Source organism: Notothenia rossii (genome assembly GCF_949606895.1).
Source record: "Notothenia rossii genome assembly, chromosome: 6".
NCBI lineage: Eukaryota > Metazoa > Chordata > Actinopteri > Perciformes > Nototheniidae > Notothenia > Notothenia rossii.
Genome location: NC_136909.1, coordinates 33,740,986 through 33,767,314, shown reverse-complemented (window position 1 = coordinate 33,767,314; position 26,329 = coordinate 33,740,986). Strand labels below are relative to the sequence as shown.

General features: G+C 40.8%; 1 protein-coding gene across 2 annotated transcripts in view; it reads left to right on the top strand.

Moving 5' to 3' along the window:
* Positions 1-19,639, top strand: part of LOC307043403 (uncharacterized protein) — a 111,853-nt gene extending 92,214 nt beyond the window's left edge. The window contains exons 4-5 of one of the 2 annotated variants that reach the window (XR_013809370.1): positions 6,639-6,720; positions 18,253-19,639. The gene's annotated coding sequence lies outside the window, so the exon portion shown is untranslated. Of the gene's footprint in view, positions 1-6,638; positions 6,721-16,650; positions 16,787-18,252 lie in introns of those variants that run through there. The other variant, XR_013809371.1, reaches the window with a different exon arrangement.
* The last annotated feature ends 6,690 nt before the right edge of the window (positions 19,640-26,329 follow it).

The window sequence follows — 26,329 nt, the reverse complement described above, 5'->3', positions numbered from 1 at the left end:
GATCTTAGATAAAATGTGCTTTAGAAACCCGTTTAAGTGTTAAGTCAAGATGATTCAATTACATTTAGTCAATACAGCCAAAAGTCAGATTATCTTTTGGAAAATGAGTGCCTTATCATTTGTACAACATATGCCCACCTGTCTATGGAAGGGAAAACTGTGAGAACATTATCATTACACCCACAACGTTTACGTTTACCTGAAACAAACCTACAGGCAGCAAGTAATGCATTGGAACAATCAGTTGAAGGAATGTTGTTACAGTAAAATGGACCATCCGACAATCACAGTTTTTTGGGGTTTTGTCTTACCAACTTTACTGACCCCAGAATTTGCTCCACATGATGACACCCTCACCAATGATCAATCAGGCGTGTGTGGGCTGTGAATTCCACGTCAGAGAAGAAAACCCCATGAGAAACGTTTGTTTAACCTGCATTCTGTCAAATAGCAGAGGGACAACTTTATTTTCAGCAAAAATAAGTCTGAATGAATAGAAGTCTATGAGAAAATGTCTTACTTCCAACTTCAATGATTACCTCAGTAAACATTTCCCTAATGAGTTTACAGTCTTGACCCCTAAACATTTCTTGTTTAGGATACAAGGAGTAGTCATTTCAACCCTCACGTGTTACTTTGGTTTATACAAACCAACATAGCCTCACCAAAAACCTAACCAAAGCAGTTTTGGTGGCACAATTAAAGGGAGAGAATATTGTGTTACTTTGGTCATGCAGCATACAGTTTTATCTCCACCAACCACATTTGTTGAATTCAAAATTGGCAACTCGGATAACTTTTTTTAATGGAAGATCCAACAAACAATACCACAGCCCTGTTGCAGAATGTTTTCCTCATACTGTTCAAGCAACAGTACAAAAAAGAATGATTCCCATTTGCACCTGCTTAGTTTGACAACTAGAAAAAAGACTGTATATTATAAAAAACAAATTCAGCATTTGATCACAGCAAAGTCTTTGGTAGTTCAAATTGGTTCTGAATGAAGGCAATAACAAGGGTTATAACGTAGTTGTCAGAATCAGAAATCAGAATCAGAAACGGGTTTATTGCCAGGTATGTTCACACATACGAGGAATTTGACTTGGTGTCATGGTGCATACATAAAATATTAAACAAAAAATCTCCATATAAAACAAAAAATCTAATATAAAGATTTTTAATATAAATATAAAAAAATCTTTAAGGACACTGTAATAAAATATAATTAGATAGCAATAAAATAAATCAGTAATTTACAGTGAAATAGAATGCAGTGAATTATAGAATATACAATTTGAAATAAGAAATATGTGCAGTAAGCATTTACTAGAATTTGAACATTGTGTGCATTAATGTAATGCATATTATAGAGTCTACGTTGTGGCAGAGGTAAAGTGTCAGTGGGGGGCCTTGTTTAACCGACGGGAAGAAACTGTTCAGGTGGGGGGGAACGTAGCTTTCAATAGCAAATAACTATGTTGCCATGAGTGCCACCAAACACTGATGGAGATGAGGTGTGTGTGTGTGTGTGTGTGTGTGTGTGTGTGTGTGTGTGTGTGTGTGTGTGTGTGTGTGTGTGTGTGTGTGTGTGTGTGTGTGTGTGTGTGTGTGTGTGTGTGTGTGTGTGTGTGTGTGTGTGTGTGTGTGTGTGTGTGTGTTGGTGGGGGGCATAAATGAAGGGGTGGTGCAGACAGAGTTGGCAGCACTGTCTGAGCCCTTCAGTAAGGTCAGCTAGCTCGCCCCACTCCAAAATATCCCTGGGAGAAAGAGAGAAAGAAAAATTGAGGGGGGAGGAGGGGGGGGGGGAGTACATTAAACCTAATGATGCCTCGCCAAGAGTTGCTGAGTGTTGGCCATCGGGCGATAGAACAGGGGGAGATATATGGCCAAGAACCAGGAATGGGGGTGGTGGGGTTAGAGAGAGAGCTGTTGAACCCGCCGGTGAAAAGTTAGAAAGTTAGTCATACTGCTCTCTCTGCAGATGCAAAAATATTTAATGGAAAATCTTTTCGATTCATTTCTTTAAAAACACTGTTGCTTTTACACGAAAAAACTTTTTTGCATTTTTTGCAACAAATCCACAATGAACTGGGGTTTTGAAATGTGTACCCTAACCTGAAGGCTACCAACTGCTAGACCCCAGTAGTACACTTCATTTCTCACAGTCTTTACATTACTTTGTCAATCAAACATTGAAACATCTTTTATCACAATTATTTCTTTTGAAAAGCAATAATGAAGCTCAGCGCAAGTTCAGGCAGGAAGACCTATCACTTCGTATTGCGCGTCATGGCAATACTCGCTCCCTTCACTAAAGGATAGGGAGCGCCACTCCCCACTCCTCAGCTAACCTATCACTTCCCTCCATTCACAAGCCTAATCATCGCACCTGTTAATCCCTCTATATATGCTCTCCCCTTTTCCATCAGCTGTCTTCCAGGTGTCAACGCGCAAGCAGCAGCAGGGCTTCGTCCCAGCTCCGGGTATTAATTCATCAGCTCCGCAGTCTTGCGGATTAAGCTACAGGGGGCGTTCCCCAGTTGGCTAGCGGTTCTAGCCGGCCACCCCGCAAACCCGGATGCGGAAGAAAAAGACAAGGATACTGAGCTCCACGGAAGTTCCTCCGGCTTAATGGAAATGGACTACTTCAGGCAAACAATTGACACACGCCTTCAGTCTCTCGAGAGGGCATCACTGGCATCAGGGCCGCTCAAATGCGGCGCTTCCGGCCTTCACGCGGAACGGGCCCTCATCGCTTGCGAAGCTTCACCCACTTCCGGCTTCAACCACAACCCCTCTTGCAGGCAGGCAGGGCTCAAGCTACATCTCATCGAAGCTACTTCTCCTCCCGGCTCAGTAGCAGTACTGGTCTCTAAGTGCGTCTTAGGTGGCAAGCAAGTAGTGATGGCGAGATGAAGCCTTATGAAGCTTTGAAGCTTTCCAGCAATTGGTTCGCAAAGGGTTCATGTCATGAGGCTTCATCATGGGCTTCATTTGAACATAAACCCCTGTTGGTCAAAGCGTGTAAAACAGGCATATTGGAATCTCAACAGTTGCGCTCTATCTCATACCGAGTTCCCAATGAGTAAAGCCTTAGAATAACTCTAAACAACGGACATACAATCTTATTTTCATGTTAACAATATTGTTTTCATTCCAGTTGAACGAGTGTGATTGAAAAGCCTATAGGAGGCTGGTAAACATTGCAAAGAGGGATTCGTATTCCTTAATATTATTCATAAACTTAACCACGTTGTAGCCTGAGAAGGCTAAACCATATCAGGAATACATTTATTAACTGCATTATCTCATTTAGCTGTAGCTTCTATAAGCAAACCCTGCAGTCGTGGGTCGGCTGCTTTCCAGCGAGCCACAGCCCACACGCTGAATCTACCCGAAAAACACTGGATATATATTATCTGCATTTATTCATTTATTTATTCATGTTTTATTCCTACATTTATTTATGCTTGTATCTATTTATACTCATGACATTTTCCGACCTCTATATAAGTGAGGGTCTGAGCTCTTTTAATTCCATCGTGTCACCAGCGGACCCGGGTACAGGAGGGGTAATATGGTTTTTGTTATACATCCATGGGCATTATGAGCGTTGTGGCTCAACGGTTCAAATGAATCGCTTTCCGAAGCAGTCACGTGGTATCGACAGGCAGCGAGGTTCGCTTGTCATCGATGACGTCACTGGCCCAAAATGATACAAGCCTCGATACATGCTTCACAAAAAGGATTGGGGATTACTCGACACACGCTCCGAAGCCTCAGCGCAGTACGTAACATCACTACTAGCAGGTTCAGCGCACAGCAGGCTCCCCTCCTTTCCCTGCGCCTCACCGCTAAAACAGGTAAGAAAAGAGAAGAAAGAAAAGAGAGAAAGGAAAGAAGGAGAAAAGAAGAAGAAAGAGAAAAGCAAAAGAAGAGAAGAACGAAGAAGAAGAGAGAGAAAGAGAAGAAGAAAAAGGAGAGAGGAAAAAAGAGAGAATATCGTTGCTTTAGTTTAGGGTTAAGGTGAGTTCCAGGCAGTGTCGGGTGTAACGCGTTACAGCATGGAGTTATGCAGTTCGGGTAACTACTACCCGTCACAATGCTCAGTAAGTACCGCAGTTTCAAGCTTCACACAGCCACGGATGCTGCCCATCCGTGGATTTTGGGGGTTTCTTTCAGGGAGAAAGAGATGTTCATGTAAGATGATAGAAGACAGTCTAATCACCCAACCAGCACATCAGCATCTACGTCTCACCGTGGCGTAATTAAACTGCTAATTAAGCTAGTCCCATACCAGGGCTCGATAGTAACGGTTGCCATTGGCAACCATTTGGAAACGTCAACCACTTCTTGGACTTTGGTTGCCATCAGTGGCAACCAGTTTTTAACATAAGAAATAAGGACAGCAAACGTGCACCCCAAAATAGATAAATGTTCATATTCGTCTTTAAGAGTGATATTTAATGTTGTGACCAGTCGGAACCTGATACTTAAAATGCACGTGCATTGGCGTGATTACAGAGCCAGAAGCGATGCACGTTTACTCGCGTGCGCGGTGCGCCGTGTGTTTGTTTTACAACAAAATGGCAAAGCAAAAATAAGTTGCTTGACTGATAAAAGTTCAGCCAACACCTCAACTTCTCCAATGAATGTTCAAAGTGATTCAACTGATGGAGCGTAAGGTAAAACCCGAACGAAAAACAAAGAGGAATGTTTTCTATTCACTTCCGGTAAAAGTTCCTTCAAAAATAATAAGAGTCCCGATCTTATTACTACAAAATAAAAGTGCAAAACGAAACTTTACCATAGAAAATGGTTGCATTAAATTATAATCACTCTATAAAAAGGTAACACATTTTAAATATAGTAAGACATATTAAAGGTAATTTACAGCATCAATAATTAATATCAAATGTTTAACTATGAATGGTTTTCATTTATTTAACATTAGAAATGTATTAGTCTGGCCAATCCAAGACTTCATGCTGAAGGGCAATGGGTCTATGGTGGGGGTCAGCACAAAGGTCAAGAAAACCCACATTTGAAAGGGAGACAACGGATGATCAAGAAACTGGTGACTTGCTCAATTCATTTGTGAGGGATCTATGAAGACAGGACAACAGCAGCACTACTGGTATTTCGTATACCAGCAATCGAGGGTGGACAAGTTTACTACCACTTAGGTTCAAATAAGTGCGTTAATTACTTATTGTAAAGCATTCGAACATTCTCGTGTCACATGTTCATTATTAAGTGGATGTATAACTGTATAGCATCTTAATTATTTAAAATGTAAGGTATCAAAAAGGGCAACCGTATTTTCAGTTGGCAACCAAAAGCGGATGCCTGGTTGCCAGCCTGGCAACCACTTTTAAAAGTTAGCGCTGAGCCCTGCCTATATCATGGGTCATGTCTCAGCATTTAACTAAGCAAATATTATTTCATGCTGCTCATATTGCACTCATATATTTGGTTCATGCTCACATGGCTTATGTTAAGCAGGGTATGATATTCATGCATCATTGTACTCAAGCTAACAGCCGCATTACATTGTCTACATCTCCCTCTTCGCCGGGCATCGGCTCGTGCCGGCTATCCAAGATCTCTCCAGTTTACCTCTGGTAAACATGCATATAACTGGTGGTGGTGTCTTAAGAGCATTTCAGGGCTCGTTCAGGATAGGTGCAGCAAACCTGCCGCAATTAAGGTAATTGTTCCTCTTCCCTACAACAACCGCTTCTCATCCTACATTCGTCCGAACGCCAGTGCCGTGCTGGCTATCCAAAGGTCTCTCCAACCTTCAAATTGGTACGTATGCATATAACTGGTGGTGGTTCTTAGCATGTCAGCTCGTATATTCGCCCCGCGGCTCATGTTATCCTTGCATGTCTAACCCTGTACGTCCAGGTTGTAACCTTCGGGTCTGTATAAAATGTGTCCCTGCGAAGTCAGGTTGCCCCGTACGTCCGGGATGCCCCGTTCGTCCGGGATGCCCCGTACGTCCGGGAAGCCCCGTATGTCCAGGACGCCCTGTATGTCCAGGATGCCCCGTACGTCCGGGATGCCCCGTATGTCCGGGAAGCCCCGTATGTCCGGGATGCCCCGTATGTCCGGGATGCCCCGTACGTCCGGGAAGCCCTGTATGTCCGGGACGCCCTGTATGTCCAGGACGCCCTGTATGTCCAGGATGCCCTGTACGTCCAGGAAGCCCTGTACGTCCAGGGAGGATGCCTAAATCCCCACATGTATTAACCTCTCTTTTCATCCATAGATTTCCACTGCATCCCACAAGGTAAGATTTCATCACGTTCAGTACTTCATACCTTCACTTCTTTTGGGGGTTCATCGGAAACGGTTCTTCCCTTCCCGAATGACATCCTACAAAACCTGGGCCTAATCGCCAAACACCATTTCATTCACTTGTTATAAACTGTCATCATTATGTTCATTTATATTATGCGACCCGATAATAAACATGTATTCCATACATCACGTCTCTCCTGAGTGAATTTATTTTAACATTTGGGAACAGTATATTTACCCAAAGATATACGCTAAATGCCTTCAATCGTCTTGGAGCTGGCTAAGGTGTGATCATGTGACCTAAGTGCTATTTTTTCTCTTTTCTCTTTCAGACAAACCTACAAGAAATGAACAGGGATTTTATTAAGGCTTTCAACTCCTAAACCCCAGTTTAGTGAAACCTTTGTTACACTGGTAAGTCTACTATTGATGTGCTAAAGAAGGACATGGCTTTGGTTTTAGACTAACATTTTAGACTTTAATGGGCTCTTAAACTTCCAAACTAAAAATGTTAAATAGCCTACGTGTTTATTTTCAAAAGTAAAAAAACATGGCATTGCAGGTTTTTTAGGCTCTTTTCAGCAGCTATCAAACTGATCTGCTGTTATGACATTTAACAAATATATAATAATCTTGATATATTTGTTAAATACAGTACACATAAATGAACATGTACACGCAGACCCACATGAACACATTTTATTCGTACACTACAAATCCTTCAAATTGAAAAACCAAATATCTGGTTTTGCTGTCCAGAACAAAGCATTTGAGCTTGCCAGTTCATGTTTAATGTAATCAAAAATTAAACAGTTTCCTGATCTCACACCACTTGGGTTAAAGTAACAAAAGTTTAAGCACAAAAAACAACAAAAAGAAAGGTTTACTGTCTGTAGTAAACTGGAAGCAAAACAGTGACCTGTTGTTAGTCACACTTTTCCTCATTTGCTCCAACGGTCATCAACCGATTTTTTGTGAATTTTGTAAATTTGAAGAAATTACTGCTCCTGTCAGTTCTTTAGGGAGGTCAGTCCTGTACACACACTCACACACACATCACACACGCACACCACACACACACACACAAAGCTGGCTGTTCTGCAACTCTACCACAATTGAGATACATGAATAAAAATGAATATTTAATATTTAAAGTGTTGATATTAATTATTCAAAAAACCGGCACTTTGCAAATGGATTAAATTAATTATTTTTGATAGAATTAGAATAGATATGGAGGTTAATATAATAATGTTTGTATTATAGTTGCTGTAATGGATTCAGAGCCATCTCCTATTAATTGGATTGATGACAGTTTAAAGCCGCCAGGGTCATTTGTGCATAATCAGGGCTTTACATTAGTCAAGTTGGATGAAGTGTGTGCACGACTTTTAGAAGAGGAGATTCAGTCTCCTTATACTGTAGTCCAAAACTTGACACTGTGAACAAAAGGGTGAAATTCAAAAGCAAACAGTGTCACGCATAATACAAATTCTCCTTGATTTGTCCTTTGGTAATAGATAAGGTTTTTATTACACAGTAAAACCAATTTAGTTGTATACCTCTAATGTATTTCAACAGACTGTGTATAATTACTTACGATGTATGGGCGTCCAAAAGTAATTTAAGTGTAATCAAGTCAAGTATGGTGCAAAATAACACTCAACTTATTTTGTTTTGTTGGTTCTGGCTCCATTGAAGCCAACTTGTGTCTGAATTGAATACACATAACATTTAACATTTGAACTTTACAGAATCTACTGTACTACTTATTATTATTTAAATATATACGTGCTGGTGATAAGTAGCAGTGGCCAGAGGCATTATTTTTTCTTGTTTTTGTAGGTCTGTCTCTACAAAGACAAGACTCAAGAACAAACATATTAGAGTTTAAGTGTTAGGGTCACTGTAACCTCAGATGGTCGTATTCTCTTGCTTTATTTTGCGGATGTAATCTAAGTCTTTTAAATATTGCCGATAAAATGGGGAATATACTGATTAGTTTTTTAATTTCAACCAGTCATTGCATGTAAAATATTGCAGGTTCTGACTACAGCATATCATTTTAAGTTTCCAAAAATGCCCTGACATGTATTCAAGAGTTGAAGTTAATGAGGTTTCGCCGCACTGACAATATGATCTAACAATCAATATCTTTTATTTGAAAATGTAGAATATCAGCAGAAATTGCCAGCAATCAGCAGCTTCAATCCAAAAACATTAGCCCTTAAAATTCCCCATCAGTCAAACTCTAGTTTCAAGTGCCCCTATCCCTCCTTCGAGCCCTGTGCCAACACACTTCCTCGCCTTTAAAATTATATTACATTTGCCGAAGCCTGCGTATAGATTTTCCCTTCGTCTCATCAGGCTCTCCGCTCAGTATGGCCTCTCCTCTGACTGATATTGGCTCATCATACTTAATCTAGGGTGAAATTTCCTAGTCTGTGCTAAATGACTTGCAGCCTTCACGAGAGAGGAGATATTTATTTTTCTCAGGGCTAATGACCTGTCCCCCGGACCCACCCACTGATGGTTATTTACTAGGGCCCAGATGCTTGGGCTCAAAATGAGTGGTAATGTCAGCGGGCGCCATCCTTCATCGGGCCGCCCCTGATTGAATCCGAGTGATCCCATTGACATTGACTCTGTGACTTTTAAGGCCATTACCTTCCACCGCCCACGATGATCACCTCATCATCGCCTCTGAGCTGACAGCTGATTAGCAACAAATTACTGACAGGAGAAGGCTCTGACACTGGGTGCAAGAGGTTGGAGAGAGAGAGTGTGTGTGTGTGTGTATGTGAGCAGAGAGAGGAAGGGGGGGTGGGGGGTTGTCAAGGAGTCAGGGACCTCCTCCTCCTCCTTCTCACATACACACTCAAATGCAGACACCCTGCATACAATCAAAGTAATAGCTGTGTCTATGATGCAGCGGTGCCCTCGCCACTAAGCTCATGGTAATGTAATAAGTGTGGAGGGAAACGCCAGGGCTCATATGGTTAGCCTTCATGCAAAGAGTACACAAGCAGCTGCTTTTCATTGGAGCAGAGGCAGCGCACTTCATTTGGTGGCTTTCTGTGTGGGCCTGATATTGTTTATCTTTAAAGAAAAACTGCAGAAGGTGAAGGTTCATCAGTGGGTTCTTACAAGTTTCAGAGGTAGACTGGTAAGTGTCTCCAAGTCCTACAATGGAAATCCCCAAAACTGCCTTAATCTAAAGCTTTACATTAAGTGGATAAGGGTTTCTTTGTGATTGGGATTCCTCAAAGAACTTAGTGGGGTTCCCTGTAGTTTAACTGTAAATATCACCTAATTCATCAAAGCTGGACTATATGTATTACTATTCTACTACTGTTCTTTTAACCACATCATAAAACCCATGTTTTTCAGTACATAACTATTTGAAACAAAGATTTAATGATACAAAATCTTGTTTACCACAAAGAAGTTAATAAATAAAAGCCTCCAAGATGCCACATGAAGACATTGCGAGAATTACCTTCTCAATTGGATGGTTTTTCATTGTCAAAACTTTGCAAACCTTTTGTCCGTTATCAAACCTTTTTTTTTATTTTGATCAAACTGTAACTGTTTAATAGCACATAGACTTTACTTTAACAATTCTCTTGAGACATTCACATCTTTTTTTTTAATAAATTTGCATCATAAAAGTCAACTGTTTCACAAAATCATTGAGTATTGAACTGAGTATTTTCTTTTACTTTGTCATTGCTTTACATCTTTTAAAACTGCAGTCCCCAATCCAAAAACCTGTCTTGGCTGACTGCATGCTTAAATGAAGAATAATATTAATGTTTTTTTAACATAGTTTGACTTAATTTACAGCATGTAATTATTGAACTGTGGATTCATCTCTAATCCAGCAATGGTATCCTGAATGAATACCTCTGAGGATCCTTAACAAAGGCTCCTGCCAGCAGCAGATATCCACTTCCTCGAGGAGCATCTGTCTGGGCCTCCAGCCCTCAAGGACCGGACAAGATAGCAGCAGATGAGCAGTGAGATGCTCCATTTGCTGCCAACAGGATCCATTTTTAATGCTTGGGGGCCATTTAAAGCCCCCTTTTAATTACATTTAGGTCCCAATGTACTAGGACTCATATATGGAGGCGATGGGATGTGTTTGAAGTTTCACTGGCCTCGTAGGTACTTGGGTTCTGGTCTGGGGACCTTTGTGAGATGCTGTGGTTGACGGCTGACCTCGGCACTGAGTTCTTTACAAAGTTATAAGTCATAAAAGTGGCAGAGGGTGTGATGAAATGGTCTTCACTTGTGTCTCTCTGGGACAGATACACTCACTGAACTGGCTGGAACAGCACTTTCCTGCAATTACACAGGCCGGACATCCCACATACATCCCACGGGATGGTCATCCTGTTGGGTCATGGCAGTAGACATTAAGAGATACTGACACAGGTGGATTTGTAACCCCCAGGTGCTAATCTAAAGGGATTGGGTGCATTGCATTCACATATAGAGCTATTGACCTGCTCAGGGTCTAACAACTCATTGTAGGAAATGGAGGCAGCAGTGACCTAAAACTTAGTATAACAGGGAGTACTTGGAACACAGCTTTGAGTTCTTATAAAACATCCATGGTGTGTATTTTGGTTTATCTTTTTAGTTGATAGTATATTTGTCATTTATTTTGGGCTTGTGTTTTGGAAATAACATATTTGAGCTGCAGACAGAAGGTCTTCTTTGCGGTCCTTTGGATTGTGAACACATGGTCCATGTGGATCCTCAACAACTCTTCATACACATTTGAATCCTTCATCTAATAATAAGGCCTGTAAATGTATGGAAATGTATTGAAATCAATCTTTTTCCAAATCATTGATCAGTATTTCGTTTTTGGTCCAGATGCTCAGTGTAGATATTCAACAAAGATTTCACAGCAGAAACCGGTACAAAGCAATGTACTGTATAAAAAGTGTTTTGAAACTCTGCACAGTGTGGATCAAGGCAGTGTAATCCCACATGCAGGGTGAGAAACACAAAACTGACAAGTCAACATGCCAACAGACACAAGGTATTTCCCAGTTCTGTTCTACCCTCGTCACGGCCAAGCCTCCAACCCCATCTCCAATACCAGCAACAGGGCAAGCCAAATTGTCCCGAACCGAAAACATTGATTATAGTTTTCCTTTCTTCAATATCGGTTTTTGTAAGGTTGTATTTAAATGTAATTCTTGGTGGCATTAAAAAAGGCCTAACACATCTTAAATCTTAAACTTTCTGTTGTATTACTACCGCTTTGTAAAAATACACTAACAAGTAAAAGTCCTGCATCAAAATATACTTATAAATACTAATCTTAAGTACAATTATACCTCAAGACAGAAGATGTACAGTACATTCAATTCACTTGGCTTACTTGTGGCTACAGCTTGCAAGAAGATTACCTTATATTCAATTAACTTAACTTAAATTTGTTTTGGATTACTACAATAATAGCAAAAATACATTCATTATGAAGCAATCATATTTTCCCCCTTCCATGTTGATAAGACGATTGTATACATTTAAGGCAATTTTAAAGGAAAGGTCTTTGTTTGATTGCTGTTTTTGTTGTTGTTTTCTAACAAGGTCAAGATGTTTTCTTATACATTTTGAGCCATCAATTCAGTTTACTATTATCGTTTTATAGATTTTTTTAATTATCTGAGATCTGTGGACATGGAACATAAACAGTTAGAAGCACAAACAATGTCACAGCGTGACTTTAAAAAAGCATTTGAAAATCAAAAGATATATTTATTGTCTAAACATTTTTTGTGAGATTTTATTAAAGAGTGACTTTATGGTTCAACTTACGATACAAAATGTGGCTGTACAGACATCTCCTCACAAATAGTTAGTTCATATGATTAATGTTAGAAAAAACCCCAATGGCTGAATTTACCAAAAGATGATTGAGGCCACATAATTCTTCATTGAATGATAGTAAATGTTTTTTTTCCTGTAGCCAGAGGACCTGTGGGTTCAGTCTGTGTTCAGCAGCATTATGCTTGATGCCATACATCATCATCTGTATCCCAGTGTCTCTCTGTTTGTCTGCTCCCTCCCCTCATCCTGCTGAACTCTGGCCGCTGTGATGCATCAAGGTCTCTGTTTGATAAGCAGGGGGGAGGGGGGGGCTGCGGGCTGAGGGCTGAGGTTAGCCCGGGCTCAGACCCGGTCTTCTCAGTCTCTGGCCTCTGAGAACATCAGGGCGTTTAAGATGGTGATGAAGCCTTCCCTCTGGTGGATTGGGTCACATTGGCGTGTCTGTCACTTAGCCCGGCTGCCTCTCCCCTCTCTATCTGCCTGTCAGGATGGCAGATGACAGCGGGGGCCACCGGGGGACCGCCGGCTCCCGGTGAAGCTCCATTTGCTGTCCTCCGTGGAGAATCCCCCCACCAGCTGTATTTCAAGACCGTCGCACTGCTGTCACGGCAAAGACTCTGACAACAAGGCGAGGCCTCTCCCATAAAACATCAAAAGCGTCCGCTGCAATGAAAACACAAGTGAGGGGGGCCTTGTCAATCTTTACAGCCGCACTTCTAAGTGACTGTAGCCCACCGCCACCACTCACAGCTTCCACGCTATTCATTCATTTTTCATGCCGCGCAGTCGGCGATCCAAAATGTGCCATCTATTCTGCAGCTGACATGTCCAAACGTCTGAGTTACCATATAATGCCGCACATAACGGAGCTGTCTGTGGAACGTTTTATGATATGGAAATATGCTAAGAGCCTCTGTGATGAATAGACATTATGGGGCCTGAAATAACGCCAAAACAAGCTGAGTGCATCCTTTGTTGTGGACATTCAAAGCCTTTTGGAATGACACTGACATTTGAGTGACGTGCTCTCATATTGCTACACATGAAATACATTTCTCATAGTTGTGTGCCAGTTTGAAACCCACATTTTTTTTTAAAAATGCTAAAGAACTGCAAGCCAAGTGTCCATGTTTCGATAACAGTGTGTTCAGTTTGGGTTTAAAAAGCTTACCAATTTCAGTAACCTTCATAATATGTGGCAAAAATGTGTTTACTTCCTTGTAAAACAACATTTTACACTTTACACTAACTTGTTAAAAAAATGAATTCCCTTACTGATAATTCATATACAAGGCCAATTGTTTAAACATTGTTGAAATCCGCTCTGCCTATATCCATTTGTACTAGCTAGTAGACGTCTTCTTATTCTTTAACTTTGCTGGACGATGACCATGTTTCTTGGCACTTTAAAGTCAAACCATTTAAATAATTGAGCACTTTTCACAACAAGCTAGAGAGTGTTATGGATGGTGGATCTCTTTCTAACAGTCAACATTGGTTTCATTAACCGTAAAGAAGACCTCTCTTAAACTAAAATGTTTTGGTCTACAGTTTCCTAAAACTTATCAGGCACCACATCAGAAAAATCTATGCTAAAATGTAGACCTTTACACACATATACACACATGGTTGTAGTATTCACTATCATCGTCAACACTAGAAATGGTCATATGACCTCACAGAATTCCCTGTCCCCTGAGAGAGACAATGATATGATATGATATGATAATGATGACTCGGATGAAAAATCAGTCTGGTTCTGTAGGGCCAAAATAGGTTAAAACTACCAAAACATTTTTTTAAAACACACAAAAATAATATGTATGTTTAGGAAAAGTCAGGATTGTATTTCTTTATTCAACAAATATATTTCACATATAAGCTGTCACGGCTTACAGGATTTCAAGTAGTTCTAGAAAACCGGGATCAAATGCTAATGCTAATCTTAATGGCCCTGAAATTACTTTTATATTGTTCTTACATATTGTGATGTTAATTGGTGTTTAAACAGAATGCTAGGTTGGCGTTGTTAGTGATCCATTTAACCAATGGGATATCATTTGAAGAAGCAAAGAACCGGAAGCTGTATACATGTTGGCATTGGTTGGCGAAGTCTATTTTGTTGGTTGGACTACTTATGTAGAACAAGGTCTGGTTTCCAAGAAGGGACTTTGTTCCAGGATGTTAAAATCATCACCTTTAATCATCAACAGTTCAACAGCAATGTACTTAGTAAATCGATAACCCTAAACCGTATTCCGGACCCCTAAAAAAACTCAGTTAAAAAACGCAAGCAAGAATATCTTCACTGTGAAGGTGTGCAAGTCCACCTGGTTCTCAGACATAGAGGTACAGGAACCTTCACACATATACACACACACACACACACACACACACACACACACACACACACACACACACACACACACACACACACACACACACGCACACACACTCTTAACACCCCCACAGAGATGAATCCTGTATGCATTATGTCCAGACTGACACGTAAAGAGGCCCTAGATTAACGGCTCCCCCCTCCAGACTTTTTATCCACTCCGTTCCAGGGGCCACGCTCATTTACATAAACAGATAATCCTTGATAAAAATTTCCATTAGACAAAGGTGAAATGGATCAATTTCTGCTGCCAAGATAAATCTCACGTTTTACACCGACAGGGTCATTACACAAGCCACATTTCAGGAATAATGTATTTAAAAAGTCCGCCGATAGCGGCCATTTCCCGCTTTCCAATTACCTTAAAGAAAAGCTTATTCTGTGGACAATAAAGCACATTACGGCACAATATGATACAGTCCATAAAGATCAGCGTGTTTGATGAGAGGTTAGCGAAAGCTCAGCATATTTCGGAGGGGAAGTCACAACCCCGTGGTTATCGCTGACACCTCGCTGTGCTCGCCATGCAAATGTCCTATTATGCCCAGTCCAAATAGATTAAGAGGCCTGTTCAGAAATAAACTGTTTTTTTCCTGTTTTTTTCCCTTCTCATCTGTGGAGTGAAGGTGGGAAGAGAGAAAGATGGGAGGGGGAAGACGATAGGTGGGTTGAGGAGGGGGAGTTGGATTGACAGGACAGCGAGGTGATGCCAGCGGTCCGGGGCAGGGGGAGAACGGAAAAACTCATTAGTTTGCTTCCACCCCAATTCGCCGCTCTGTGCTTGACCTTGAGACATCCACCCCCCCCCCCCCCCTCCATGCCCTGCCCACTCACCCACTCCCTGTCTCCTGTTTTAGGTGAATTTGCACTGCAGGGCTTGGATGGGTATGGAGTCGGATGGAGGGAGGGGCGCTGGAGCTAAAAGAGCCTTCCAACACAGCGGGAACAATAATCAACTGGTTTCAAGAAATTGTTCTAGAAACTATTGTTTTTATCCTAAAATAGAATACTATCATTATAACTTGAAAGATCTCTGGAATATTGACCTTGAGAGAGAGGATTTTACACGGTTGGAATGGTTTGAATCCATCCCACCCCTAGTAAACAAGTGATAGTTTAAAAATATCTATATTTAAAGATTATTTTTTTAGCCAGAGAGTGCTTTTATTGAAGATACAGTGTTGAAATGGGGACATAGAGTGGAATACATTGCCTGAAACTTTGGTAGTCAAACCTGTGTACTTGGCAGTGGATATCTGGCTATCGAGCAGCACAGGTTATTATTTTATTTTTGTAATATTATTATGACCCTTAATCACTTTTCATTGTTTGGCGGCAAACCCGGGTGGCAGTAGTAATTATAACAAGAAGAACGAAGGATGTCGTTTGATTTGTTGTAAAACATAGAAAATAGGGTTCCAGCCTAGATGGTTACACTACATTTGTGAAACTCTAGCAAAATGGCTAATGTTAGTCATTGTTCTTGAATGTTAAATGCTAGGATATGTGGCCAGGGAGTGAGCCTTTGCAAGAGTATTGACAATTTGCACCACATTTAGGATAACCATCTAGAAACATGATGGACGGTTCCAACAAACAGGACGTTGACTCAAGAGACCATTGCTTGACTCAAAGTCCATTCACTTTAATTTGATAGTGTTCTTCATTAACGTCATGTAACTTAAGTTCCATAAAAAACATACTTATTATTACTCTAACCGCAATGTTCTCATAAAACTAGCCAAGTAGTTTTATTGCCTACACATACAACACAGGGTTCCCGCGGGGTCTTAAAAAGTCTTACATTTGATAATCGGAATTCAAGGCCTTAAAAAGTCTTAAATATGATCAAAACAAATTAGAAAGGTCTTAAATATGATTTGAAAGTTACTTCTGTGTTGCGATCACGTCTAAATGTGTTTTGGGGGAAATGTCCGGGCTGCAAAGTAACCAGTAGGCCTATGGTAAGAGCCTTTCAGTTCCCCCCTACAATTTGTATTGAAATAAATCAACATGGAACCAGTCATCACTAACTTTGCACCCCCCTGGCCCTTTATCGGAGAACACCCAGCAACCTAACCTAACCTAGCAACCGAGCTTCAGCTAGCGAGAGCACGCTCGTGAACCTTTGCGCCGGTATTATGCATGCCCGCCGAGAGATGCATGCATGCACCTCGCGGGAGCGAGCACAGCGTAAAGCAAAAACTCCCAGACATTTCAATGATTTGTACGGTAAAGTACGGTTTGGAAATAATATAATTTCCTGTTTGGAGGACATGCATAACACGGCATAACACCGGAGCCTCGCTGCGGGGAAACTTTTGCGATGTTCCGAGTTTGTTCTAATCCGTCAAAATGACAGACTGCTTTCAGATCTTTCCGTCATTGTTAAAAAAAATCCATCATAGACGGAAAATATTCGGTTAACTCGACCACTGCCTCCGGGCGACGTTTGGGTCTACGTCAACCCTAAAAGTGGAGGTGCTGTGGACGCTAAATACCGTAGCTAAACACCAATCCTACAACAGCAACGATGAATGATTGTAGCCAAGGCAGCAGAGCTCAGAAGATAGCTCTTGGCACACATACATACACAGATACACACACGCACACACACTTTCACGGTTAGGCAGTTCTTTTTTTTCAGGTTTTTGGCTAACACAGTTTGTTTGTTTGTTTGTTTGTTTGTAGCCTTTATTTAACCAGGTCAAAGCCCCTTGAGATCAAAATATCTCTTTTTCAAGGGTGACCTGCAATTCTGTTTGCTGTTATGTTCAGTCATCGTTGATGTTGAACGTGAATACATTTACTTTGAAAGTAATAATGGGACGTATTTCTTCTTTCATAGCAATTTTCTGTCATACTTTCTTGCTGTGAAATATGTCTTAAATTCTATTCAAAGTGGTCTTAAAAAGGTCTTAAAAAGTCTTACATTTGAGTTGGTGAAACCTGCAGGAACCCTGCAAACTCTAAATATGTCACGACATTACCGCATGTTTAAAATTGGGTCCGCTATGTTTAGTTATGAGCACAGGTTCTCCTGCCCCGGATGTCCTGTGGGTCATGTTGGAGGGTAGAAATGGCTTATCTCGTTGTAAAGATTAGAGGATTTGTTGCTGATGCTATACCTGTTGTGGGACCACTTGTGATCACATGACTAAAATCAAAGGTCATGTGTGCATGAGCCACTGGGAAGACATTCTTTTCTGGGAAAGAATAAAGACCCTGTGGTAAGAATTGTTTGACTAAAATCTGGAACATTCTCACTGCATCAGAGGGAATTATTAAAGTCCAATTTATATATTTGTTATTGTGCAACTTTTTTCTAATACTTCAGTAATTGTACTTATTTACTTTAACTTATAATGTAGTCATTTACATTATCATATTCATTTTAATCAAACACCTGAAGCCAAATGCTGTAAGAAGATTGAATCAGAAACAAACAAAAGAAATAGGTACAATAATGAATTCATTGGACTTATTGACATCGCTTAATGTTAACTAAGTTTACATCCTGCATAAGGAACAATAATTTGTTCAGATATGACCCACTCATTTGTAAATGATAATGGATGTATTTGGTATGAACGCAACCTGGAACAGATCCAGCGTGACCTCTCCTGCGATGACAGGCTGAAAGCTAACCTCCCCCCTTTCTCCCTCTTTTTCTGTCTCCGTCTTTCTCTTCATCACAGATACAGAACAACCCTTCTGCTGTGAACAAAGTATCTCCCTTTGGTCCTGGCTGCATGCTGGGATCCTGAAATCTCCTCCCCACTCCAACCTGAGGACGCATCCTTAACTTCCGAGGTATTCATTCTGCGTTAGGGCGCTCTGTAAATGGTGGCGGCATGTGCTGTAGACTCACAGGGTCGACATGCCTGCAGAGAAGCGCAGAGGAAACAAAAGAAATCATCTTCTCCGTCCCACCGTACACCCCCCCCCCTCCTAACGCCAGGAGACATGAAACCCATTATCTTGATGGGATCAGGCAGTATCCATCTTAATACTGGATTGCATATGATGACAATGATGATCCTCAGAGCAACATGCCACCAGCCAAAGAGCTTCCTGGTACAAAAAGCTTGTTCCTCAATCTGGTTCAATCCAACTGTGAATTATTTATCAAACGAGATCCATCTACTAGTCTGTCCATCCATTTTTCATCATCCACAGGTCCCAATCCTGTCATTTCCTTAATCATAACTTCAATTATTGCCCTGATCTAATGCACTAACTTTTAATAAATCATACCAGTTGAAACAGCCCCCACTTGGTGTGTTATTTATTATTGGCCTGATGCAGGAGCCAGTCTGGGGGTCTCACACACTGGAGCTCATGCAGGGAGTTGATGTCTCTATGGAGGACCCAAACAGAGATACCATAGCGCCACCTGCTGCCTTCAGAGGGGAGTAGAGGCTCCGCTCTCCTCTCAGTCTCGCCTCTGATTCATTGCTCTGCAGCTGGAAGTCTTTGTTGTAGACACACAGTGAAACAGCAAGTAACAACTGTGTGTGTCATTTACTGCAGGTCACCATACTGTAGCTGCTCATTCAGACATGTATTCCTGCATTGGAAGGGTTTTGGTATTATTTGCTTTACCTGTAGCTTTTTTATGTATAAAAAAGATTTTATGTCTTTTTTACAATTAATTAAATTGGTCTTTCTCTTTATTGTGGCCCTACTGCTAATTAAAGGCAACACATGCTTTAAGGAAACACAAAATACCACATCAAACCATTCAAAAAAAATTATAATAAATACAATTGCAATTACTAATGCTTTAGAAATACAAGCTTGACTTGTAGGGTGGCTAAAATGCTTTTAAATATTTGCTTGTTTTTCATTTTCATCTTTTATTTAACCCCTGTATACAATATGTTTAAGTACAAAGAAAAAACATTTTTAATAAAACGTTCTAACATATATACACATTTATAAATGCTTGCTCGTGATAAATGAATTATTAATTTAGAAAATAATATAAATAACACACAAAAACCATACATAGAAATAATTGTTACTCATTTACTCATGCTGTAAAGTACGAGCTTGACTTGTAAGGTGGTCGAGATGCTTGTTTTTAATTGTCAATCTTTTATTTAACCTATGCCATTTTAAAAATAAATCTCTTTAACATATGTGCACATTTACAGCTATGCTCATGATACATTTTCTCTGTGATCAAGAGATATATTTAATTAATTATATTGAGAAATGAGCAGATTTACGTTGTAATTTTAATTCAATGACGATAATATTTATCATGATATCCTTCGTGGCCACATACTGTACAGTGAGTGTTTCCTCGGCAGCGAGAGATTAGACTCCTCACTTTAAGGAGGTTTTTCCTGAAGGAGCTCATGTTCAGTGGGTGTCCTTCTGCTGCTCTACTGTCGCCTGATGTCCTCAGCAGGGACAGAGTGACCTCTACAGGACGCTCACTGAACTGCAGCCTAACATCTGAGAAACATCATGATCACTTGGGATTTCCAACAGCAGCTCAACTTCATTGATTTTAACTATTGAGTCATTGCATCAACTAAATCTGTACATATGAGACTGACTTAAGTCCTGCATGCTAACATACACTGTGTCTCTCAGATGAGTGCAGATCATTTTTTTTAAAAAGCGGAGGTCATGTGTCAATTTTCTGATTATACAACCTTAAAAATGTTCTGGAAAAAAAAAAAATTCTATTATTTTCTGTTTTCTAGCAATGATATAAATACAATTTCTCCACACCACTTGGAGTATAAATCAACTGAACATCATTTATCAAACTACTTGATTTTTGTTTAATAGATATCAAATCTTACAGTATTAAAGTGTTGTTTGTATGTCCTATACACCTTGTTTCCTGTAAAAGTATTACATTATATAATAAAATATGGGGGACCCAGGTACTCCTATTTTAAATCACCTGGGAATAGTGTCCCTTTTTCTGCCCATTGTCAAAAATAAAGCAGTACATGAGATTATACAAATTGTAGAGGAAGAAAGCTCTGAATAACCGTTATGTTTAATGTTATTTCAAAGTTTATTTCTGACTGAAAATTAGGTCAAGATAATGTCAGCAAACGTCATATCAGAAACCTACACATGCGGTATCTCACAGGACATATCATGCACATGTTCCGGTTCATACCTCTACTGTGACATTCTTTAATGTTCAAAAAGTTATTTATTTTGATCATACTGCCTGTGCCGCAGCACCTCTTTTCACCCTCTGTCTGAACCCAGAGCCCAGTCTGCTCTGATTGGTTAGCTGGCCGGCTCTGTTGTGATTGGTAAAATGCTTATACAATAGCAAGTGTGAGTATAGTGATGCCACTATGTTCTGTAGGTAAACAAAGGAGTCTGATCGAGGCATTCGTGCTCCCTCTGGGGTGAACATTGGGATTGTAGCCTTTGCAGACCATTTACATGCACAGAAACCTAACACACTACGGGAAAAGGAAAACGTTGAAAAGCATTGCCCTTTTAAAGTTAAACATATTTGACCTGCAGGACTACAGGGCTCCAACCTGAAATAAGTTGCTTTAGAGGAGACAAGACAAGTAACAATCACCCAAAAAAGGTATTTTTAGGTTTTGAAAAATCCATAATTACATATTCTTTTAAATCTAAATCTTCTTTGGAAAACTCAAGAAAAGCAATCTGCAGCCCATGTAACCCTGCAGAAAGAGGATAAATACAACAGCGCATATGCAGGTCTAATCTACAGTCAATTGTGTATTAAAGGGCTTGTTTTGGTTTTGTTCTGAAAATCAAATAAATAATAAAGTACCCTGCCTACATACTCTTTGTGTCAAAAAGCTTAAATTGTCTGAGTGATGAGGATGGACTTACAATTTCTGATCCATTAAGGATTACCGTGGAAGTTTCTGCCAGCTGCAGAAAAGTGCAACACGTCGCAGCAGTCGTTGAGGCATTCATCTCATTCCCAGCAGCAGCAGCAGCTAAATGTCCCATAAAACAACCACCTTCTTAATCCCTCCATCCATGTCAAAATTGTTTTCGCTTTTCTTTGCTATCCTGGCAGGAATTACAAGATAGGGAACCAGATGTATCTTCTAAGACTTAAACAATAAAAAAGTAAAAGGAAGCCTGGAGATTAAGACCAATGCTTTTCAATATTGTTATACAGATTAAACTTTCAATCAAAAAAAAAAAAAGACTAAGAGACTAAAGCATGAAAACCACTTCATTTCCAGAAAGAGCTCAGTGACCCAGATGCTACAAGACATTAGTTATGGAACATTTGTTGATGCAAAATTTGAGTTTTACTTATTTTTTTCCTTGATTGTGATGAGTTGTTCTACATATGGCTTCTGAGCAGAAAAACGGTTTGGTATGTGTCTTGCCTAATAGCAGCTTGGTTTATATTTTATCCATTAAATATTTGGCTATTCATGTGGACAATACCCATTTATCAACATGGACATTTTTGGGAAACATCAATGTGAATGATTCACTGTTGGCACAGCAGCTCATTTGTAGTCCATGCAGAAATCAACAGAAAATGTCCAATTAAATAAGGCATTCTGAAACAATAAGAATAATTGTCAGGATTATCTTAAACAATACAATTATAAACACTTAAATATTGAACGTGGTCAATCATTTGATACCAATAAGTATTTTTTACATTTACATGTTCATTATTTGGCCCTTCCTTAGTAACAATCCAGTCACCTTGTCTATAACATAAGAAACACAGTCATGCTAATTTTCAGGTTTCATACTGTAATTGTATGTAGTGTCTCTACTGTGACATGTCTCCATGCTTTAATGTTCAAAAAGGTCTTTATTCTTCTCATACTGCCTGTGCTGCAGCACCTCTTTTCACCCTCTGTCTGAAACCAGAGCCCAGTCTGCTCTGATTGGTTAGCTGGCTGGCTCTGTTGTGATTGGTCACTATATTACGGAAAAAATCAAAGGATTCCAATAGATGCGTTTCAGGCAGAAGGGGGTGTGGGAGAGAAACTTCCTTTTGCATGAACTTTGGAATTTAAGCCTTTGAAGACCATTTACGTGCACAGAAACCTGTAAAACACACTACAGGAAAGGGTCTGAGTTTCGTGAATGAGCCCTGATGGGAGAACTTAGTGAAGGGGCTCCTCAGGGCACCTATCGAGGTTTCAGAGCAGAAAGAGCAATGACATTCCTCTTCATGGCAGATTTCTTTTGTGATTTAGGGAAGCCTTAATCTGGGTTAAAACAGGGCTAACATGTTTCATTAAATACATATTTTAACTGTGTACAACTACTTTATTACAATGCAACACAGCGAACTACTTTTGACTTGAAATATTATATGTGCAACGGTCTGTAGAACAGATAAACCAGATTTGTTACGATTTCTGGTATTTTTACCCTCTTCTTGTAATGTCGGCTTTCTCAGGTTGCTTCTCTTCAGGAACATGTGAACAGACTATTTTCACACTCTCTCCCTCTGTGGCAGTCTGACTTCACCCCCCGCTCTGTGGGAAGAGCAAAGAGCTGTCCCCGACACTTTGTGTCAAGGCCTAAAGCACGGTCAGCCAGAGACATCCAGACGTCCTCAATGTGAGGCGGAGACGATGGGGGAGAGTGAAAAACCCTGTGTGACACGGAGGAGGGGGGGAGGAAAAGGCGAGGCCGCATCAGATGAACTGCATCCAAGTGTCAGGGTCCCAAAATAGTGGCGAGCGACGACCAGACTGAACACACCAAACAAACAACAGCTCTCAGATCAAGTAAACATCGGCTAACACACGAGACACGACAAACTGTGAAGCCTCCCTCTGTCTTCCGGTCTCGTTAATCAGAGCTGCGGAGAAAGCAATCGAAGGGGACACCCGTCCTATTAGAGGAAGGTTGCAGCCGTCTCTCCCCTCCTCTGACCGAGGTCCTCGCAAACACTTTGCCTTTCGAAAAAGCGTTGACAAGCTCCCTCTGTGCAGTGCTGTGTGGACACAGAGGACAGAGTCTCGTCTCCAGCAGATGTCTTGTGGCGCCGACTATAAATAAAGCCAATGAGACCAGCCGGCCGCTGACGAGCACAAGCCGCCGCGAGGCCGTGTTAGCTTTGCAAAGGGCCTGTCTAGTCTTGGCACGACATGCGGGCTAACATTTGGCGGGCCCTTCTTTTGAAGCCTGTGATGCCTGAGAGCTTTGTGTTTAGGGTTTTGAGAGACAAATACAGATTCTAGCCCCGAGATGTGAGGTTTTATCGAAGTAGTTTACCATTCTGGGGCAGGTGGGAGGAAATGGTGGAAGCTGAGGTTCATGTAGAGAGAGAGGCCTGAGGATGGATTCAATGAAACGTGTCATGCATTGTTAATTTCTCCTCTGTGCAATAGCATATAGTCAATTTAGCATTTGTTTAACATAAGTGAGAAGAGGTATAACATTTAACGTTTTTTACTGTAACGTAATGAGCCATTTAAGTGCAAGACTCAGGGAGAAACACACCAGCATAGCCTTGTGTTCCTTTGACGACCCTGAAAATCCCAAAGGACATTGGTGGCCTTGGGGCTATCTGTCTAGCTCTATTTAAACCACTCTAACAGCACATTGTTTAGAAAGGAGAGACTTTAAATTGCCAAGACAGTGTAGGCACCCTCAATTAAGATGCAATGTAGTGCTGTTTTATTGCACATTTCATTGAAAGACGCACCCCATGAAAACATTGTGATATTTCAACACTGTAGAAACGGCCAAAACACAAATCATCTCCTGCTTTTTATAAGTAACATTCAGAGATTAAGTTGGAGCAGTTTAATTTCATGTCCCATTACACGCCGCTTAATGCACAATTGCATTGAGGCACATGTCTCTATATGTTAAGTCTGACAGAAAAATTGAGGACAGGAAGCAAAGGCAAGGATTGAGAAGATAAAAAAAGGCACAACGACAGATTGTCACAGTGAATCGGTGAAAACTCAGGAAGAAGGTGGTGGGGCAGGAGACGGGGAGTTTTTTTAATGAACGACCACAGTGCATGTGAGAGGCGTGTCCTCTGTATGAATGTACTACGTTCTGTTTCCATGGCTTAAAAGGCAACACCATGAAACTTTCTGATAAACATTTTCCTTTTTAACAACTAATTGTCAGGTTTATATGAAATGTCCTGCACCTTAGCGTACAATATGTTGGAGCACAAGCCAATAGAGTGTTACATAGTGATGTCACTATGTTATGGAAGAAGGCAAAGGATTCCCATCGAAGCATCCCATTTACCAACACAAAATAATATATGACACAACACAGGAAAGGGAAAACCCAGAATATGTATTGTATGTAATCTAGTCAAGAAAGATGTTCACTGCAAATAGTCTACTCTTCACATTCGGAAAACAATGAACTAATCCAATTTTCTTAAAAAAGAAATAAAACACACTTATCTGTTGCTGTCTCGTGTCTTACAGTAAGTAAGTTCATTCAGTCAATTCCTGCAGCCAACCAAATGATTTGATGGGCTTTGTGCACTCATTGCACAACACCAGTCTTCCAGAAGCTACTAGCATGACAGCATGCTAGCATTACAGCATGAAAGCCATGTAAGTTGTTTAAGTGCTACTGATTGGGGGAAGTGACTTTGGACAGAGGCCGAAAGACGGGCTGTCAGTGTTGCCAACTTGACAAATTTGTTGCTAGATTTTGCAACCTGTGTAGCTAGAGCTGCTAGCTACTTTTAGAGAGCTGGCAAGATTTTGCTCGGTGTTTCAGTTGAATAATTTGTTTTATTTAAATATTTACACCCCACCAAGATTTAAATGTCCCATGGCATGGCCATTTCTACTGATCATAATTCCATTGTTGAGGTCTACTCAAATAGATTTATATTGTGCAATTTTCCAAACTCACATTGGTTTCTCATATAGCATCTCTGTATAGTATGTGTATTCACTCTCTGTCCTAAACGGCTTGTTGGAGCTCCTGCCCCCCCTCCCTGTGAGCCCAGTGGCCGTCTGCGAGACAGCGAGACACAGCGAAACCCAGTCCGAGCCCACACACACACCTGCAGCCTGGCTGGGAGTTTGTGTGTGTGCTCACACACCGACTCACTGCCTCGCCGCGTCCCGCCATCTCTGGCAGGAGAAATCGGTGGAGCTGCAGCTGAGAAAAGTGTGTGTGAGGAAGTAACGGCTCCGCAGACAAAACGTAACGGCTCCACGGATTGGTCCATTTGGACCAATGGTTCCATTTGGGTATGGGCACGTCACTGTACCCAGGAGGAAAAAGAGAAATCTCCAACGAGGCGTTCTGGGGCAACATAGACAGGTATTTTCTGTGTTAGAGTTTTACTCGACAGGGTGTACTTTGAGGGTTTGTGACTTTGCAGTCCGTTTACATGCAGAAAAACCTTAACACACAAAGGGACGGGTAATAACCGGAAAAGCATGACATGGGACCTTTAAGAACCTAATGGAAGGGAAGTTTTAGTATTCATGGCACAACTTCGTTTATTTACAAAACTGATTGTCGGTCATGTTTCCTGCCAGAAAAACATGACCAGATCCCAGCATTTATCTTGTGTGTAATTACTAAAAGATATGGAAAAAAACCGTGAAAAATAATTGTGATGAATTTCAATTATCCTTTCATTTGACTTACTGCCTGGAGAAAAACCAACAAGTCAGTGTGTACAAAGGGGGAAATGGGCCAACTGCCAACTGTTAGCCTACAAAATCAATTAATATTTAGCAGCGACTGCAGCAGCAGGAGTTTCATGTTGTTTGCCCTTGGATGCACGAGTTACTATCTTAACTTGGCAGCTGACAA